The sequence below is a fragment of the Gymnodraco acuticeps genome, unplaced genomic scaffold (genome assembly GCF_902827175.1).
Source record: "Gymnodraco acuticeps unplaced genomic scaffold, fGymAcu1.1, whole genome shotgun sequence".
Lineage (NCBI taxonomy): Eukaryota > Metazoa > Chordata > Actinopteri > Perciformes > Bathydraconidae > Gymnodraco > Gymnodraco acuticeps.
Window position 1 is genome coordinate 1,142,892 of NW_022990047.1, and position 19,649 is coordinate 1,162,540.

Here is a 19,649-nt window from a genome sequence, read left to right on the forward strand (position 1 = left end):
GTATTTTTGCGTTTGTTTCCCGGGGAAAACTCTCAGGAGAAACACCGGCTGTTGTTATGCTTGCTGTGACGTCAAGTTACTCCGTTCTCCGCTTGTAATTATGCCGTCACAAGCTTCAAAGCTGTATTTATCATCTGAATTTGCCGAAACAAGTTTAATATTCTGAAAGCCAAGACTTTTTTTATTTGAAATCAGATTAAAACAAACTGTAACGGACCCTGCAGTGTTATCTATGATTACTGTGCCTTACATTCATAATGTCAGCGGAGGGAGGGGAAGCGGCGCTGTGGAAGAGGCGAGCTGTGTTCTTCCCTTTACAAGCTTCAAAAATGCCTGTAGCTAGTGAGATTGAATATAACAATCAAAAATAACAAAATATACACAGCTAGATCAGATGGCGTTCTTTTTAGATGCGACTTTAGAGTAGAGGGGAATTATTGAAACGGGATGTGTACAGTGTTCCGCGGCATCCGCTGCTGCGAAAATGTGGGGCAGGGCCGTAAAGTGGGGGGGCCAATGGCCCCCTGGCCCCCCCGCTTCCGGTGCCCTTGATTCTGACCCAAGTACTGAAGGAATGAGGTATTTGCGGTCTACACTGACAGAGAAGAGACTGTCAAGTTTGGCTGTACTCAGCATTGAATCAAAACGCACTAAAGCTGTTGATCTTAATACGTTTGTGAGGCGTTTTGCTGAACAAGATGGTAATCGCCGCATTCAGCTGTAATAGACATGTCAACTTGATGCTCTGCTCACGGATGAGCATACAAAACTGTTAAGATGATGACCTTATGTGTGTAAATATGTTTTTTTCTTTGAGGGGGTCTGCCCCCAAAAAACTGTTTTAAGTCCTGAGAAAGTCAAATAAGACGGTGTGTAAAACTACACTACCCAGCCAAAAAAGAGTAACCACTTTGATTTAACTAGGCCAGTAGGTAAGGGCTTTCCACTGGAAAATAACTGAAGTATAAAAGAATGCATGACTGAAGTGATGGCGACCATGTTGAAGGCAAACAAAAAGAGGAAATAACAGGTCAAATCAAGCAAATCCCCCTCTCAGATTCCACAGCAACCAGAAGAACATAAATACTGGCTGGTGATTTGATTAATCAGCTTTGTGATGGAATAAAAAATGCACAGTGCATTTCCTTAGCTGTGGATGAGTCTGACACCACTGACAATGCTCAGTTGCTGGTGTTTGTGAGTTTATGATGAGGCAAAGGGGGAGTTTGTTGAAGATGTGTTGGGCCTGACGAACCTCAGTGGACGCACAAGGGGGCAAGACATTTATAAAGCAATAATGTGGATGCTGAATGAAAGAGGGTGCAGCTGCCTTTATTCATAACTGTGCAGCTCTTACACTGCGACTCTGAGGGGTCAAGCACAGACACAATAACAATGAAAACTGCTGCATACAGATTATTTTTGTTTTTGCAACCTCGTGTTAAGAATCTTGTTGCAATTGTTTAAAAGTTTGAATGACCGTAATAAACGGACCTTTGTCTCATTGAAAAAAATGTTTGGACCTTTAAGATTTGTATTTGAGTACCACTTCCCAATATAAACTCATCTGACGGGCATACTCAGTGTTAGACTTATGTCTATTTTTTTTTATATTTATGGTATAAATCTGGTGCATCGACTTTAGTGCTGAAATTAGAAATACACTTGAGGCACATATTGCTTCTAGTGGTAAATTAGATATATTACTTGTGAATTTACATAAGTAAAATGTTTCCAATATATCTCTTTTTGGAACAACGAGTTGGCTTATACCGTCATTAGAATTGTGGATATGTAAATGTATGTTAGGCTACCTTAAGCTCACAGCATTCAATTTGCTATGAAACCGAAAACGTCACACACACACACACAACTCAGCAGGGGGAAAGCTAATCAATAGCCTCTAGAGCAGGGGTAACCAACACGGTGCCCGCGGGCACTTAGTCGCCCGCAGGGGCAACGTGAGTATGTTCTAAAAATAGCTCGCCAAGCAAATCCAAAATGTAAAAAATAAACAAAACAAAAAAGTGAAATGTAATTAAAATAATCTACCCTATATGCATAAACGAAACCTCAATCATAGCGAACTCTATCTACTTACTACAACTATATATCTATCTAACACCCCTCCTCCCCCCACCCCCACAATGAATATCGACCAATCATGTTCTTGCTTGATTTGCGGGACCAGCGTTGCAGTCGGGAAGAAAAGCAATGTGGAGTGGCAGCTCACTTCATAAGGAGTTTGACCGTGATTTTCCTTCTGGCAGAATATACACAACACATCAGCCCGATTGAACAGCCTAGTCGTGCCAGCCTATACAGCACATGAGGGGCAGAGTTTTACTCTGTGTGTCGCAACATGCATATTTATTTATTGCACTTGACGCACACACACGCATGGCGTAATTTCCACTGGGGACAGGGGGGACATGTCCCCCCAACTTTTCGAAATCCCGTTTGTGTCCCCCCCCTTTACAAATATGTTTATTATTATGTTTTAACGCAATCCGTCATCGCCACGGAGGAGCACACAGCCTCTGTGAGCGAGCGAGACAGAGAGCTAGGGAGAGCACACCTTTATCTATTTAATATAGATAAAGTAAGAAATCATTCCAATGTGTACTATAGGACAGTACAAAAAACTAAAAACAGTTTAAAAGGGAAGTGATTAGTAAAATATGCATAAGTAAAAAGAAAGAATGCTAAGGTAACATAAGATAAGAATAAACAAGTTTAAATGATTTGTTATTGGTTGTGATCATATTCTAAATATTTTTGGATTATTGAAAAGTATACAGCTCCCTTTCATCCGAGTGTTGAGAGCTGTATCCATAAATTCATGTTGTGCTCAAAGTGCACCAAATTGATGCATTTCACTTCAACATTTAAAAAAATGGATGTGAGATCCACCCCCAAATAAAGCAGGTTAAAATAATTGGTACCACTTTACAATAAGACTACTGTTAGAAATTAAAATCAATGTTTTGATGGCATAATGTACCTTAAATGTACCTTTAGTTTAAATGCTGTTTTATACTGAAAAACCAGACGTTCTTGTGCACAACCAGTGACTTTTATTCTGAAAAACCTTCACCTCCGGTTAGCATGAGGCTAATATACCATTTCCTATAGAGGTGAATTTAGCAGCGATATGATATGATGTTGCACACTGAAACCTACTGATTTCAACACTACAACTATAGACATCGAGATATTATTATTGTTGGATATTAAATGAAGGTACAGTTTATTTGAGTACGTTATCGTTTACAGATGTGAGTAGCATGTCACAACATTCGGAACGACCGGAAATCAAATTGCTGTGAAGGATTTCCTGTATTTTTTTGGAGTATTGATTACAGCGTTTAGAATGTGTTAAATGAAAAGTAATGAAAGAGTTAAGGAGGAGAAAAGGCGTGTTTAGATATATATTGAATGTACAATGTCTGTATCATGTGATATGCGTAACAACGGACATTAAATACACGGAGAGCCGGCCCCCAGGGAGGAGCCAGAAGAGGCTATATAAACAACGAAACCTGAGGGGTTCGGCCTCTTTTCTCTGCTAACAAGGGCCAGATGCACAGCTGTATTTCTGTTGGAAAATATCCTGTTTGTGACTTTACCGCGCCTTTTTTATTAATTAAAGTACCAATTTGAAAACATCTCAGAGACTCCATTTAGTCTCCTTTTTAAGCTTATCTTTCCTGGACGCGAGAATAACCATCACAGTTAACACTACCCTTATAAAGGGTTTACGAATAGTTTGTAATTCATTTATTAATTAGGTTGTGAACACTTTATAAATCCTTAATAAGCTTTTATAAGACATGAGATAAATAGGGCAACTGTGACCGGTTGCTTGCCAAATAGTGAGCCCACATTTATCTGTACTGCTAAGCCTTATTAGAAATGGTAGTAACTCATTCATAAATGGGAATGTGTTTTACACTTTACAATAAGGCTCCCTTTAGGAGCAGTTATAAATGTTAGTAACTCGTAAATAAATGGTCATAAAGAGATGCCAAGAAACATCAAGTGAAAGTAGCTCTCATCCTAAAAAAGGTTGGTGACCCCTGCTCTAGAAAGGGGATTGGAGATGAAGGGATCATTATACTAAAGCTACAATAATGACCTAGTACCTTCATTTCTAGGTGTACAGGGATTAGTGTGTGTGTGTGTGTGTGTGTGTGTGTGTGTGTGTGTGTGTGTGTGTGTGTGTGTGTGTGTGTGTGTGTGTGAAACTGTTGTCATTCAGCCTAAGAGCTAGCAGGAAGAAATGATCACCGTCTTTCTCAGGGGCGGTAAATTAAGGGATGTTGCGCCCAATGCCTTTTACTGCTTCACAAAGCACATCCACTACTCAGAAAAGTAAAAAATATGGAAAGGTATGACTGCAGATAAATGTTGAATTTTAATGTAGCTCAGTGCATTCTTATTCCAAAACAGCTTGGATAAGGGCTCACTAGTGCAGTTGGCCCTGCCACTGAAGCCGACATTTACCACATGAAGGTCTTAATCATATAGAACATAAAAAAACACAATGGCAAAGAGCCTACCTGCTTTATCGTGCTTTCATCCTCTGAGATTTAAAACGTAACTCTTGCAGTGCAATGTCATAATTTAGCTTTGGCCAATGCTTATTTGTACTCAATAGAGCCTGAGCAGACCAAATTGCGAGTCAATATTGTTACTGTCTGTTGATATGCTCTAGTTAAACTAAATAGCTCTACATTCTACTTTTTCCAATTTGATCATGGATTTGTGTTCACAATGTAGCATTTCTCAGTGTACAAAATTGGATGTGTAATGTGCCATGTCAGGATTTAACAAATGGTTACAGTGATTCGTTAAGAAACCTAAATCATGTAGGTTCAGCAAATTAACTAAACCTGTTGCCACTCATACAATACCATGCTGATTCATAAAAGGCAATTCAGAAACCAGAAGAAGCTCAAATATGTTAATAGTGAAACTGTTAAGGAAAATGTGGGCCTTCAGCTTGCTAAAGGCTTTTGAAAATGCCTTTCTGTATTTGTAACAGCTACAATCGCTTTCCCTTAGGCACTTGGAGGCAAAAAACACATGCACATCTCATACATACACACAAGCTAGCACTCAAATACTCTAGTACACATGTACATGTAAACCACACTAAACCCTTACACAACACGCCCATAGGTGTATTGAAGAAAGCAATTAGTAGGAATAATTCGGTGGAGCACATCCTCTCATCTCTCCCTCTGTGGCGTCAATACCCTAACAATGGTAATTACCTGCCGCTCTTTTGCACTTGAGGGGACATTTGCTGTGTTGGTTTGGGTGTTAATATTTGTATGCATATAGCCCTTAAAGTTAACAGCTTTTAAGGTGTGTTTTTTTAAATGAAAGTGTTTAGGGCCGGCCAGACTGTACAAAACAGAGGATGAAATACCTTTCCTTATGGCCTCTGAGTAATTCATTGACAGTTTTACCAGTAATTCCATTACATATTTTTTACCCAGCGCTGTGATTAAACGAACACACGTGGGAAATTGTGTTGCTGGTGTAATCCTCACAGCCCCTTCGGGACAACATAGACCCCAACCGACTCTTATACACAGATGATACACAAAAGTGTTGAGGCATTTGTTAATCTTGTAAACATCCTCTCACTGATCCCTCATTAATTCAGCCCAGAGGATGATAGGGAGGGAGAGAGATAAATACAAAGGAATGAGGAAGAGAAACAAGGGGAAAAAAAGAAAGCCAGAAAGAAGGAAAGAGAGACAGACAGAGAGAGAGAAGGCATTCATTTGACCTCCAGGCTAAAAGGTTGCTCTTCCTCTCCTTTACCTATACGCTTATGGATAATCATGTTAATATCTTCCCTAAAAAATACAGGGCAAGGGCCGCCTAACTGCATTTTAAAATGATTGTTTCAACTACTTGGTGTGTCCATGTGCTTGTGACCCCTTAGTATAAGCAGGTGAACATGTGAAGACCTGCCTTTGATTAATGTGAAATCATTGAAGCGATCATAACTAAGTCCTTATGCATAAAAAACACCAACACCTCAGAGCTGTCATTCACCTGGGAATAGCTGGTCCACCTTAAGAGTCAGCCCACCTTAAAGGTGGGGTCATTTTGGAGAAACCAGCTCGAGTGCGCTAGAATTTGAAAATACACAGCCGGAAAAAATCTGCCACTTCCTTACAGAGCCCCTCCTCCAACACACACGAACACGCACATGACCAATGAGGGCACGAGATAAGTTTGTGCACAGATGGAAAGCTGACAGGCAGGTAGGCCATCCAGTTATTTTAGCCGTGCGGCTAAAATGATTGGTCGTGCTTTTTACAGTACTACGGCTTCCACAGATGACATTTTTTTGTCAAAGCACTTAAGATAAACTGGCTGGCTGGCTGGCTGGCTGGCTGGCTGGCTGGCTGTCTATATCTATATCTCTCTCTCTCTATATCTATATCTCTCTCTCTCTCTATATCTCTCTCTATATCTCTATCTCAACTGCACTCACTAGTGTTAAAAACAACCTGCATACCACACCAAGTTATTACTTCAGTTTAGTAAACATTGGAAAATAAACTTTAAAAGGATTCTTATGCCCGGCAGGCAGTCAACTTGGAGCCAACGGGCTTGCAGCACTGGCGGAAACCCCCATTAAATTGTACAGGCAACGGGGTGTGATGCTGGACTCGTGGGGTTACATCTGCAGGCAGGTCTGGCAGAGAGACCACTCAAATCAGAGCAGACACTGAGACAGATGGTGATTTTACACCAGCATGGAGGAAGAAATGGCTCTTTAACATCAAACCTCTGCACATTACTTTGAAACCAGTGGCCAGACACAAAAAGGGATTGTGAGTCTGGGGAAGCAGCCAAACTTTTAAGCACAGGTCTCAGAGAAATGGCAAACCATGCAGGCAAGATGGAAAGCAGCCCCCCCCCCCCCCCCAACTATTTTCTAAGATGTCTGCATAATTATGATTTAATTTGCATGTTTGGGAGGATAGTGACTAAGCCAAATGATGAAAGGAAAGCAGACCAAGAAGAGAGATTAGTGTGCAAACAAACCCTTATTGTAGATGGAAATGAATCCATTTAACTCATTCTTCACTTGAATTCAAGCCTGCAAAACCAACAAAGGAAATAACTGCTTCACAGTCCACTAAAATACTTAACAACTATTAGCCTTCCTCCCTCTTTGTGGCTCTACAATCTTTGTATAGGCCTTTTACATCACATCACATCTTATCTGCCCTTGTTCATGCTATCTCTGCACTCTCTACATCCAGCAACTGAAGTGACTTTATATTATTATTCAATGTAAATGTCAGCACATGGTCAAAAACTGAAAGAAATGAGGGTGCTAAAAGTGAGTCTGATGAAGATCCTGGTTGATGCCTTGATGCCTGAGGGCAATGGCTGTCACATGAAATGCTTATGCGTTTCAACACATGCTAGTTCCCTGTTTCAGATGCAGAAGAACAAATCAATATTATGCAATTAGGATGAATGTCAATCATCAATTTAGCTAAAACATGCTAATGTCTGAATTGCTCTAGTTGGAAAGGTTTAGAGAACTTCTTATTTTTTACGATTGCGAGTACTTGAAAGCATATTTAGAGCAAACATTGAAGTTAAAGGGGACTGTTACCATGGCAAAACTGCAGTTAGGCATTTATTTGTTGCTTCCGATTGAAAAGCATTGCATTCATTTATAAAAGTTCAAACACTGTATTAAAGTTGTGAGGGTGATGGTTTCATAGTTAGTGAGTACATTCTTATTTTCCATAACTGCGCAAATAACTGCACTCGGTGCTTTGAAAAGTAAAATGCTTCTCCATTCTCAAGGTCTCCGTGATATTCAGCTGTTTAATGAACTATCACGCCTCATTTTCATCATTCCATTTGTTGCAGGAGAAGGTAAGTGGTGTTGCTCAGGTTAAGCACCTCATAATGTCAGTGGACATTTTTAAACACCAGCTAAAGACACATCTTTTTAGATTAGCTTTTTATTAGCAACCCCCCACTTTAAATCTTCTTTTAGTTTTTATTATTTACATATTGTTTTATTTATTTTATAGGTCTTAATCTTTTTATTTGTATTTCTGTTGTACCTATATGCTCACTGGGGTTTTATATTTTATATTGTTGCATCGACTCGTGTCTTATCTGTCAGAGAGAAACCATTATTTATTTTATTTGTATTATCATACATGTTACCTCCTTGTGTCTATTAACCTGATAAAATGTTATATTTTGCTGCATGTACCTTTTAAAGTTCTTAACAAATAATCTGAGGGGAATTTCTTGTTGTTTGTTTTTAACTTATGATGTGTCATTTTGTAAAGCACTTTGAGCTGCATGTGTTGTATGAAAAGTGCTATATGAATAAAGGTTTATTATAAACAAGCATATATTCTATTTCTACATCAGATCTCCTCAAGGCTTATGCCAACACTGAACACTATGGCCCGACGCTTTGAACCACAAAAAGAAAAGGTCAAAGATATGACTTTGCTTGAAAACCTCACCAAAGATGATTGGGCTCTTTTACACGTTGGGTCAAAATTAGTCATTGGTCAGTCATGTTAGTAACTTCCCTTTTGTAACACTAATGAATCAGGTAAGACCAGTGGTGTAGTGGGCGTTGGACGCGGGGGTACGCCGTACCCCCACTTATTTGAAGCATGATTTTTTTTTTTTAACAGTCTAATAAATATAAAATCATTGCCAGTGTTATCAGTTGCAAGTGTGTATTTGCTTTAATAATGACGAAAACATAATAGGCAGATTTCACAGTAATTATAATAAAAACATAGCTCAAGCATTTATGCAACTTGATTTGAAGCGTGTGTGTGTGTAGGGTGACCAGGTGTGCCACTTTGTGCGGGACTGCACACAGCATTTTTATTAATTGTCCCGCGTCCCACAAATTGAGACTATGTCCCGCATTTGAGTGACAGACGCGCAGGAAGGCCGGATCGGTTCGCTGACGGCCGGCACCGCCCTTTATTATGATATTGTTTAAACGGCATCATGTTGAGCTGACAGGCGACACAGAGGTACCCCCCCCCGTTGACAGTTCACGAGCGCGTCCATAGTGTCTCCCCCCGCCCCGTCCACCCAGTCAAAAAATACCCACTACACCACAGGGTAAGACGGCATGTAAACATTGCTTAACTATTGCCTTGAAAGATTTTTAGCAAATATATGTCTGTTGATATTAACTTTCACGATCAATGTGACAACAACCAAAGGCTTCGTACTGTATTTCCGCACCGTTGCATACATTTCTAGTATAAAAGTTGGTGTATTAAGAAAGTAGTTTAGCCATGTTCTATCGACCACCCGGCACCGTGTCCTAACAAGAAGGATCTGCACGAGTCATCCAGTGAGATCAACAGCCAGCCACTGATCAGCACTCATCACACCCTTCTGTCTATGATCTAAAGATGTGTGTCATTATTGGCTGATTTCTATAGTTTTCATAATGCATTTGTTCTCCTCTGTTCTACCACACTTCATGTTCCAGAAAAGATTACTCTTTTTCATGTTACCTGTTTGTATATACAACTTTAAAAAGATTTAGGAGGTGTCATGAATACCAATATATGCATGACTTTCTCTGAGAGGCACATTACACTAAAATGATAACACAACACAGATGCAAGATTCAACCACAACACTAAAGATCAACAAAATCCATCTTTGGAGACACATACCATGAACGTGGTCAGTCCTGCTCCATGAAAGAATAGTCAGAGAACTCAGGGGTCTGCCAAGAGAAAATGAACAGAAGAACCAACCCTGTCCATGTGTACTGTCAGCTGTGGGAATGCAGACACAGTGAGAGCTAACAGAGATAATAGGATCACGGGTGTCCATCTGGCCTCATCCCAACACAGGCTACAGGCTATAAATAACACCTCAATAGCTAATACTGTTGATTCACTAATTCAGTCCCTGCTTAGGTTTATTTAGAGCACTCGTGCAACCAAAGGAAAATAAATGAAGGGGCTTTATATAAGTGATTTTAATTTGATGGTTTATGCAGGAATATTACAACAACACCCTTTTGAGTATGTCCCCCCCCCCCCTCCACAATAATAAATATGCCATTTTTAAATTGTATATTGCCAACTGATTTAAAACAACAGTGACTCAGCAGTTTTGATTTAGCTGATCGAAATAACAATTAACAATGAGAGGCCTATATTTTCCTATAGAAAGAAAGAATATGATCAGTAACACTGCACTGTAACTTGTATTCATGTACCTTTGTTATTCATGTTTTATTATCTTTGTTTTTAAATGAGTGATTTTAAATGCCATTTTATAATATGTTTCTTAATGCTCCTAATGTCTTTCATTTTTGTAAAGCACTTTGAATTGCCTTGTGTGCGCTCTCTGGAACACATCTCCACCTCCCGCTGCCTCAGCAGAGCTAACAAAATTATAAAGGACAGCTCTCACCCAGGTCACAGACTGTTCTCTCTCCGCCTTCTGGGAGGAGATACAGGAGCTTCAAGTCACGGACAAACAGACTCAAAAACAGTTTCTACCCCTGGGCCGTCAGGCTGCTCAACCACCACACATAATGCAATAACTCTAACCATTCTCACACATACACACACTTTTAATGCACTTTATATACTATGTAAATAAACTTGCCTTGAAAAACTGGTCAACTGTTTGGAGGAAGGAGGCTAAAATAAGAGTGGGCTAAGGGGATCAAAGACGTACTGTAGATTGAATATCAGCACTGATCTTTCAAAATAAGATGTATTCAGGTGTAAGCAATAACTAAACAAAGATAGAAATGTGACTTGCTCTTCCTGGGGTGCCGAGTTGTATGGGTTAGAATTAACATACGTTGCTGAAAGTCTAACTTTAAATAACTGCAAACAAAACTAAGTATATGACGACTCATCTATCTCCATCACAGCGGAGCAAATTGAGACCACATTTTTTTTATTTAAAATGCTGTTTAAAGCCCCAGAAAAGGGTAGTCAGTGCATCACACATTATATTTGGTCTTTACACCTGACGGATTTTTCACGCTGTCTAATCCGTGTGTTTGGGATTCCTCCCTCCCGACTCCGGTGTTCCAGGGTTTACCTTTTTTCCTGCTGAAGGATTACTTTAAAGTTATTTCTTATCCAAACTGAGCACTTATGTAAAGATTGTTTTGTTAATTGTACAGATTGTAAAGCTCTATGAAGCAAACATGCTTTTAGTCATATTGGGCTAGCGTAAATACTAATAAAAACATAACAAAATGTTCTACCTTTCTGTAAACTTTCACTGTCAATGTGTTCTTATCACTGAATTTAAATGGACACATATTTCACCAAAACTGATAGAAGAGCTCTTCAGAAAACATTAAAGAGGTCCTTATTAAGAGAGAAATAAGTATATCCCAGTTGCAATTGCACGGCACCCAATAGTATCTTCTGGTGAGCAGAAGCTGTAACTTCTGCAAACATCACTATGCTTTCAGAGACAATGACCTGCTTATGTTGTTGAGAACCGTCATTGAAAGGGTTTCAAACAAATGAAAGAAAAACTAAAGTGTCAAAATGCTCTCCTTTTGCCTTCACTGTCATCTCCAATGCCACGCACAGATACACACTCCTATCACCACAGACACAATTAATTCTTAAGCATGTGACAGTCAGTAATCCCAAAGGTGCATCACCTGCGACAGGATGAGAGGAAGAGACACAACGAGACAGGGAGGAGTCATTCTGTGAGAGGCAGTTGATCTGCAATGCTGCTAGAGTCTTTGGTGTGTGTATGTCAAATGCCAGTGCCCTCCATAGGAATACGATAACGAGGGCTGTGCACAGACAGAGGGAATGCCAAATGAGATATCAGAGCACAGCACCGAGCCATTTAATAAGACATGGATGGAAAGACTGCCTTCCTAAATTGTACTCTAATACTCTTACTCGTATGGGTTGTGACAACACAGTACAGACAGGATTAGGAAATAACATCAGGGGCCTCATTTATAACGCCGTGCGTAGGATTCACGTGGGAAGGTTGCTTACGTAGTAGCAATCCAAAAAATAGGTACAGAAATGTTCCGACATTTTCCGATTCACCAAACATTGCGTACCGGCGAGGAAAGTGCGTACAGCACTTCCTACGCCGGTTTCCCTTTATAAATCACAATCGACTCGAAATGCGGTGCAGCTTTTGCGGGCTTCACGTAACGCCCATATTTGCCTATAAATAGTCAAAGAAACGCCCATTCATTCATTCATTCATTTTGACTGACTTTATGAAGAAGATCGCAGGAAATGACGACAGAACAGCTAAAAAAGACATCTCACACCGTGTCAGATTTTGGTTATTTTGGGGAGGTTGAGATAAATCATATTGTTTGGTGGATGCAGTTTGAACCAGAGTAGCAGCATGGAGGTCGGATCGTCACCAAAATAAATAAATAAGTGGTCCGAAAAAGGTTTGTGTTTGTACCGGAGACAGGAGACACCCCCTTGTTGAGAGACTGTAAGAAATGATCGGGGAATCCCTCCGGAGTGGAGTCATGGCGACTGGATCTGAATTATGTTTTCGTATTTGGTGGATTGTGTCCCAGCTGTCGATCAGCTGTGCGCATGCAGCGTCTCCACTGCAGCAACTCTATATCCACCAGTTAAAGGAAATACAACTAATGTGTTGTGTTATATCAGCTGTACAATTTACCACATGGTGTTCTTAGTTTCCATACCTCCTGTGTTTTATGAGCGACTTATCAAGTCTTAGCAAACGGCATAAAACATGATTAAACATGGTAGTAAATAAAATCATGCTCGTACAACCTATAGAAATGCAAAACCGCATCATTTATGAGAAAACATTTCATAACATTAACACAACATATTCGAGGTGGTTTTAAATAACATATCCGTATTTATTTATTTCTCCAAGTTATGTTTTTGTGTGCACTGAGGAGTCTCAAACAGGTGTGTTTAATCATTTTAAGATTGGCTTTAATCAATGTTTGAAAATGAATTGTTCATATGATAAATGAGAGGTAACATTTTATTTATGGTATTATTTCCACATATTTCTCTCCATTCTTCCTTCTGCCAACGCGGTGTCGCAGTTTCTCGTCTCTCCCGTTTTTGTGCTTAGTGCGTACGCATGGGTTAGAGTTTGCGTGGAGGACCGCACGTTTTCCCGTCAAGTTAGTATTTTATAAATCGCAAACATTGCGTAGAAACTGGCGTACGCCATTTTTTGAGCGCATATCCCTTTATAAATGAGGCCCCTAATCACAATGCCATATAGGGTGTCATCAGGGTATTTCCTGCAAAAGTCCAATGATGATGTGTTCGAAGCTGAAGTGTCTTTGGCATCCAGTTGAAGCAAGCATCATATTTAAACCTGAGATTAAAGATAGTTCCCTTATTTTGTTTCGGTGATTGATAGTGTCATCACATGTCCACTAATACACATTTGATGTATTGAAACTTAACAGTGATTTATATGCAATTTATCATTATTCAACATTGACATTACTTTAACTTATATAGCAACACGTCAGAGAGACATATACCAATACAAAGCATAAACGAATAAAGTCCACAGAAAAGATTGAATGAATGAACTGAAAAATGTTGAATGTACTCACAGTTTTGGAAGTTAGGCTGCTACTTTGATGGAACTGAGAAATGTGGGGGCAATGCAACCCCAACAGGCTTCATGATGTCTGCAGCTGCAACATCACAGGAAACCTATGATAGAAGTTGCTGGTAAAAAAGAAAAGAAGAAAATATGTTCCAATCAATTTAACGAGGCTCATAACTTGTCGATGTGTTATACATTTAAGACTATTGTTCATTGAAAAGTAGATACATGTAAAATGAATGCATTTACCATAAGATACTCATACTGCAATGTGAGGTACACAGTAGGCTAGTGACTGTGTTAGGGCCTCCTGTCTCATTTTTGACATGTCATGGCAGAGGTGTAACTAATTACATTAATTATGGCCTTGCTCTATTCATCTGCCAGTTGGATATGACAGCGAGCCAGCATGCACGAGCAACTCCAGAATCATTGCAGTAATGCAGCCCTCGTTAATGTTATTAATTACACAGTGTTTGACATGACACCATTTCAACTTCCAAGATAGCTAACTGCAACGTTAAAATTAGCTTCCCTTTAGTACCGTAAACAAAGAACTTAAAAATAAATGATTTTTCTTATAGGTGTGCTAGTTCTTTTGTCCATGCTAACCTGAACGTTAACAACCGTAACGTAAGTCCTTTATGACGGCTAATATTTACAGACTTTTGGGACAAATTAAGTTTACAAAGTAAAAGTACTAAGTTAGTCTGTCACTGAATTTTCAGCTTTACCTGGACACATGTCGATGTTGACGGTAACTCCTGACTAGCCAAAATCACTCAGATAAACGAGGTGAGCTAACTCCTACTGGTCAACCTCAGACTTTTAACAAAATTAAGATCATTTTCAATGAAAATATCCATTAAAGACGGATGGGAAACTTTTATTTTGAAAATGTCCAGCGGCTGCATACTTTACTTTGTGGCCAACATTTAGTAGGCTAACGCTAACCCATCATCATATCATATTTTAAAAAAGTATATAAATCATGTAAAATGTTTTTATAGCAGTATTATTTATTTTTTCCCGGGTCTTGTTTAATTATTAGATTGGGGTCACATGTACCCGAATCTCTAGAGCCAAAAAGTGTAGGTATAAAAACGTATATCTTTTCACACAAACATTTAGCAGACTATAGTTTCTGAGCCTCGTGTTATGTGCCCATTAGAGTATAAAAACAAATGTAGAATGTAACATCGTAGGTGAGTTTGACATAATACAAAATAAAGTTAGCAAATGTATCTATTAATTCACTGTTTCCTATGGAAGTTTGCTTTAAAGGGGCAATAAATATGGTCTCGAAGTGAAATAACTACAATTCCCAACAGCGCAGCATTTATCTCCTCCTTCAACCTTATGTCAGATGAAAGAGACTTAGAAAAAGACTAATCATCTAGCCCCTTAAGAATAAGCCTAAAAGCGTTGTATCATAGTATCAAGTTGAGAGCTTGAATGGAAAACAGAAAATAGTGTTTACAGCACAAGTGGGGGAAAAAAGAAGGAAAGGGGTTGAACATTCACCCAATCCTACTTTCAAGCACTGTCTACCCTTTTTCATGACAAATTGGCTGTGATACTTCTGAAATTACAAATCATGGGTTACTGTGTATGAATGTATGCATGGTTGTGCGTGCGCGCGTGCATGTGTATAAGAGCAACAAACTAAGACAAGAGAACACATGCTGGGCCAGAAGATGCATTTTAAATTGATGCAAAGGTCAGCAAGTCCCAGGTGTCACCTAGTGGTGTGTATCCTTAACTTTCAAAATACCTCTTATCAACAAAGAAAAAGGAGGAGTAATCATATCTTATGTTCACATACTTTTAATTTCGTATCAAACAATAACTAATATTAAAACAATTCCTTAGAAAAAGTTTTGATCATCTTAACCCATAAGGACCCACCTTGACACGGGTGTCACATGAACTTTAAATGTTCTGGAAAGTTCCTTAAACAGCTTTAGCCTTTATTTTATCTCATGAAGTGACACTGAACAGTCTGGTGGGTCATGGTCCAGGACTTTTGATTTTGTGTTCTTAAAAACATGTCCAAGATGTCCATGTGCTAAGCTTTTTGTTGTTGCCAAAGGTCAAATTCAAGCCATTTTACATAACATGTCCTTTATTACATTTAACCTGTTTAACAATTATTGATCAAATTGATATGAAACAAATGAGACAAACATCGCTGTGACACTGGTGTCACATTGGGACTTTAACCCTAAACTGTCACAGTAAACCCAGTGACATTATATGCACAATTAGAAATATTATGATGATCATCTCAGTTAATTTAGCTGATTCAATTATATTGAGTTAATATGGTCTTATTCTTCAATTCAAAGAATGTTCAAACTAATTTAAACCATAAAATCCTCATTAATTAAGTTAAAAATAAGAGTTATTTTACCATTAAAGCCCAATGTGACATATATGTCACATTTCAGATATTTGACACTTGGGGGGGGGGGGGTTCTAGGTGGTCTATTTCGTCTAAATTATGTTCCCCTTAATTTTCCCAAAAGTAGAAATGGGTCCGGGTTCTTATGGATTAAATTAGCCAGGAATTTCATTCAACTATACATTCCAGAGATGCTCATTTATAACATGTTTCTTTGACATCACAGTCCTCCCACAAACCAGTAAATTGAACTCACAAGCAGTGTGAAGTTTGTGAAGTTAGCACCACCCAGTAGAAAACAATGGCCTGCACTCCCAGAAGAAAAAGGCCAATGCCATTATCTATTCTTCTTGACAACCAGAGCAGAACAATGAGCATAACTGACCTTAACTAAGAGATGTGGTCCGAGGGTTATGAAAGGGTCACATATAAAGGATGGGCTTTGATTCTTCCTTTGATTATAATTCTCCCTGGGTCTGAAGGCAGCCTGCAATGAGGTGGGCTGTAAGAGAATATGATGCTGTTTAAACGCTATAAATACAGAAGCACAATGTCCTTATAAATGGCTAATTGAAATGATTGAAACGCACTGTCATTTATTAGCGTATCATGCTCAGTTGAACTCTGGCTTCACGAGGCAGCAGAGGGGAGACGTTGGCTCTCTGAGCTGGTGGCTGCTAACCGGTGGGTCAGTGTATGGAGACAGATGGCTGTGTGGCCCCACTGTTAGCCTTGGCAGCAAAACCTCAACATAGATGTGAGATGTGGCAAACTGGTCCTTTGCTGGCCACTAAGACACATGGGACCACTAACACAAACACACAAACAAAACCCTCCTCTGTGCCGCCTTGGCAGGCGCAACCCTTTGGGCAGACAAACATTCCACCGCAACCCCTCAAGTCTCCTTCCTCTCTATTCCCCGGTTGTTTCTCTGCCATCTCTCAGGACCTCTTCTGGACTGTTGCCAGGCAAGCGCTGGAAAAGCCCTTTTACAGCATTAGAAAACGACAGGAAAGTAGTGGAGGCAGCAAGAGGTAAAAGTGTGGTGGCAAAAAAGGCCCTGAGTAAGGAAATAAAAAAAGAGTAAATAAAATGCTGAAAACCCACTCTATAGAATACTCAAGTTACATGGACGGAGAAAGGCGAAAGCACTTAATCAAACATGGTAAATTAATTAATCAAATGGAAGTTTGTATGAGACAACAGAACATCTGACATTAGGAATTTCATTTTGGAAATTATTTAGACAAATAGTCTTTTAAGATATTATTGTTTGATGTTTATTTTTTAACAACCGTAATGCACCCTTAACCACACAGCCTGTACCTGACTAAATGTACCACTGACTAAAATAAAAGCTGAGAAAAAAGGTGTGAGAGGCGTTTCACAGTTAATTCAGCAAAGTTATTCAGATGATATCCCACACATGATTCTTAGGACAACTTTCAGTTGTTGTGAAAGTTTTAATAAATTCTAATTATTAATAAACAAAAAGCCCTGTTTCTTAGGCACTTATGATTAAAACTATAAGCACCAAGCAGTCATTAGTTTGGGTTAATGTTGTGTGTGTTTTAATGGAGGGGCTACCCTTTCATTGCCATTAGGGTAATAGACTGTGCCTTTCCCTCTATTTGTACGCTGTCAAATAATAACAATATTCAGGAAAATGAGTGTCATTTATGTCAGAGAATAATTTCGCCCTACATGTTTACATTTTGCCCTCTGACGCAGCTGACCAACCTTGATCAGCCGTTATCTCCCATAAGGTGGGTATTGTCCACAGTAGATGACCATTACATGTATGATCTGTATGTGTAATGTGTATTTGTAAAGCGCTTTGAGAGTCTTTGATAAAGCGCTATAATAAATATAAGGATTATTATTATTATTATTATAAGGAGGGGCTGCCCAAGCATTTTTTTGTTGTTACCAGTTTATGGCGGGGCAACTCTCGGTGAGAGATAGTTATTGTTGTGGGACACCTGGAACACATCCTTCTCGGGGTGTAGATGACCCCGAGCCATAAGCGACAACAAATGTGATTCAGTGTCCTCAGCTGTTTAGTCTATTGAAGAATGTTGATTATTACACTCTGAACTAGTTAAAACCTCGAGCTACAGGAGGGTTCTTCAGAATTGATGTGGCATCTCAACCTGTGGTCAACCTGTGGTCAACTCATGGCTCGTGATATGTCTTGTGAATTCTCCGGCCGAAGCTCCAAATAAACCGTCAGTGTTTGCCATCAAAGCTCCAGCTCTCCTCGTGTCTCTCGAGTCCTGACTCCAATTGCTTCAGAAGTTTCCCCCACAATTGGCGTTGTCGGCAGGATACCAACACATCTTCAGAACCGGCAAGTGTAATTTCAAATCCACATTTGGACATTGCCTTACCAGAATCTGTGATTGACGGTATCCTAAAATTACCTGTGAAACTGAGCGGCTGTGTTTCGTTTTTGGTTAATGAACATTTGAGGCTTGGAACGCCCAGGGAATCAGTGTCTGGGGACTTTGTCCTGGCTGATTCTATCTGTGTATGCTGCTCGGGACGGAAGTGCCATACAAGCATACACAGCTCATGTTCGGAGAAACCCTAAAGAAGGGCATCAGTAAAGTGGAACTTCTGTGTGAAAGCAATGTAAAGATTTGTATTGGACAAATCGCCGAATTTCACATGGGAGCCTGCCTGCAGACCTCCACTCTCAGGACAGTTCCGGTGCAGACCTCCACTCTCAGGACACCTCCACTGCCCTCTCGAATTTCAGGGGTTTCAGCGGCCAACACTAGCAGTTAGAAGAAGCAGCCAGACCTCTTTAAACACAGCTCCAGCTGCAGCGCGGGGTGTGTGTGTAAATACCTCTCCCATATCTGTTTTGCTGGTGGAGTGCAAACTGAGAGGGAGAAAGTCACAGTCTGTGCCTAGCTTTTACTCACACATATTTGTTGTCGTTTTTTTATTGTGTGCATAATAAATGTGTTAAATTAATTGAGCAATTATTTAAAGTCTAATGTTGCAATCTCTTTAAAATAAGTAATTTGGAGAAAAATAGACGTTGTTTTCCAAGGGCCTCTCCTTCACAGGCATTTAAATCATGAGACTTCCAAATCATAACAGACAAAGATCAGTATCACTTTGTGCTGCAAGCCAAATCCATGTAAAGGTTCTACTTGAGCCCAATTTAAATACCATAAAGAAAGTATTGAAGCCACACACACACACACACACACACACACACACACACACACACACACACACACACACACACACACACACACACACACACACACACACACACACACACACACACACACACACACACACACACACACGATAAGTGTTCACCTTATCCACATTGTAAATTGTTACCTTCTTTAGAGTTATTAGTAATTCAAGATTAATTATTAAATTGGGTACATAAGCTAAAGTAACTTTGACTTGATAATTTTGTTCACAACATTAGACCTGTCCTCTAATCTCTTCTAGAATAAGATAAGTGTGCATGTTTGGGTGTTTTTAACACTCCTGTAATGTATCTAATCTTGTTATCCTTTTCATTACAGAGCTGGGAAAATTGTGTATTGATTAGATTCTGATCGGTGCA

At 39.5% G+C, this 19,649-nt stretch overlaps 1 protein-coding gene across 1 annotated transcript in view; it reads right to left on the reverse strand.

The window, feature by feature from the left end:
* Nucleotides 1–19,649, reverse strand: part of shank3a (SH3 and multiple ankyrin repeat domains 3a) — a 242,261-nt gene that overhangs the window by 173,365 nt on the left and 49,247 nt on the right. Inside the window, 1 exon segment of the mRNA XM_034215672.1 lies at nt 13,652–13,769. The gene's annotated coding sequence lies outside the window, so the exon portion shown is untranslated.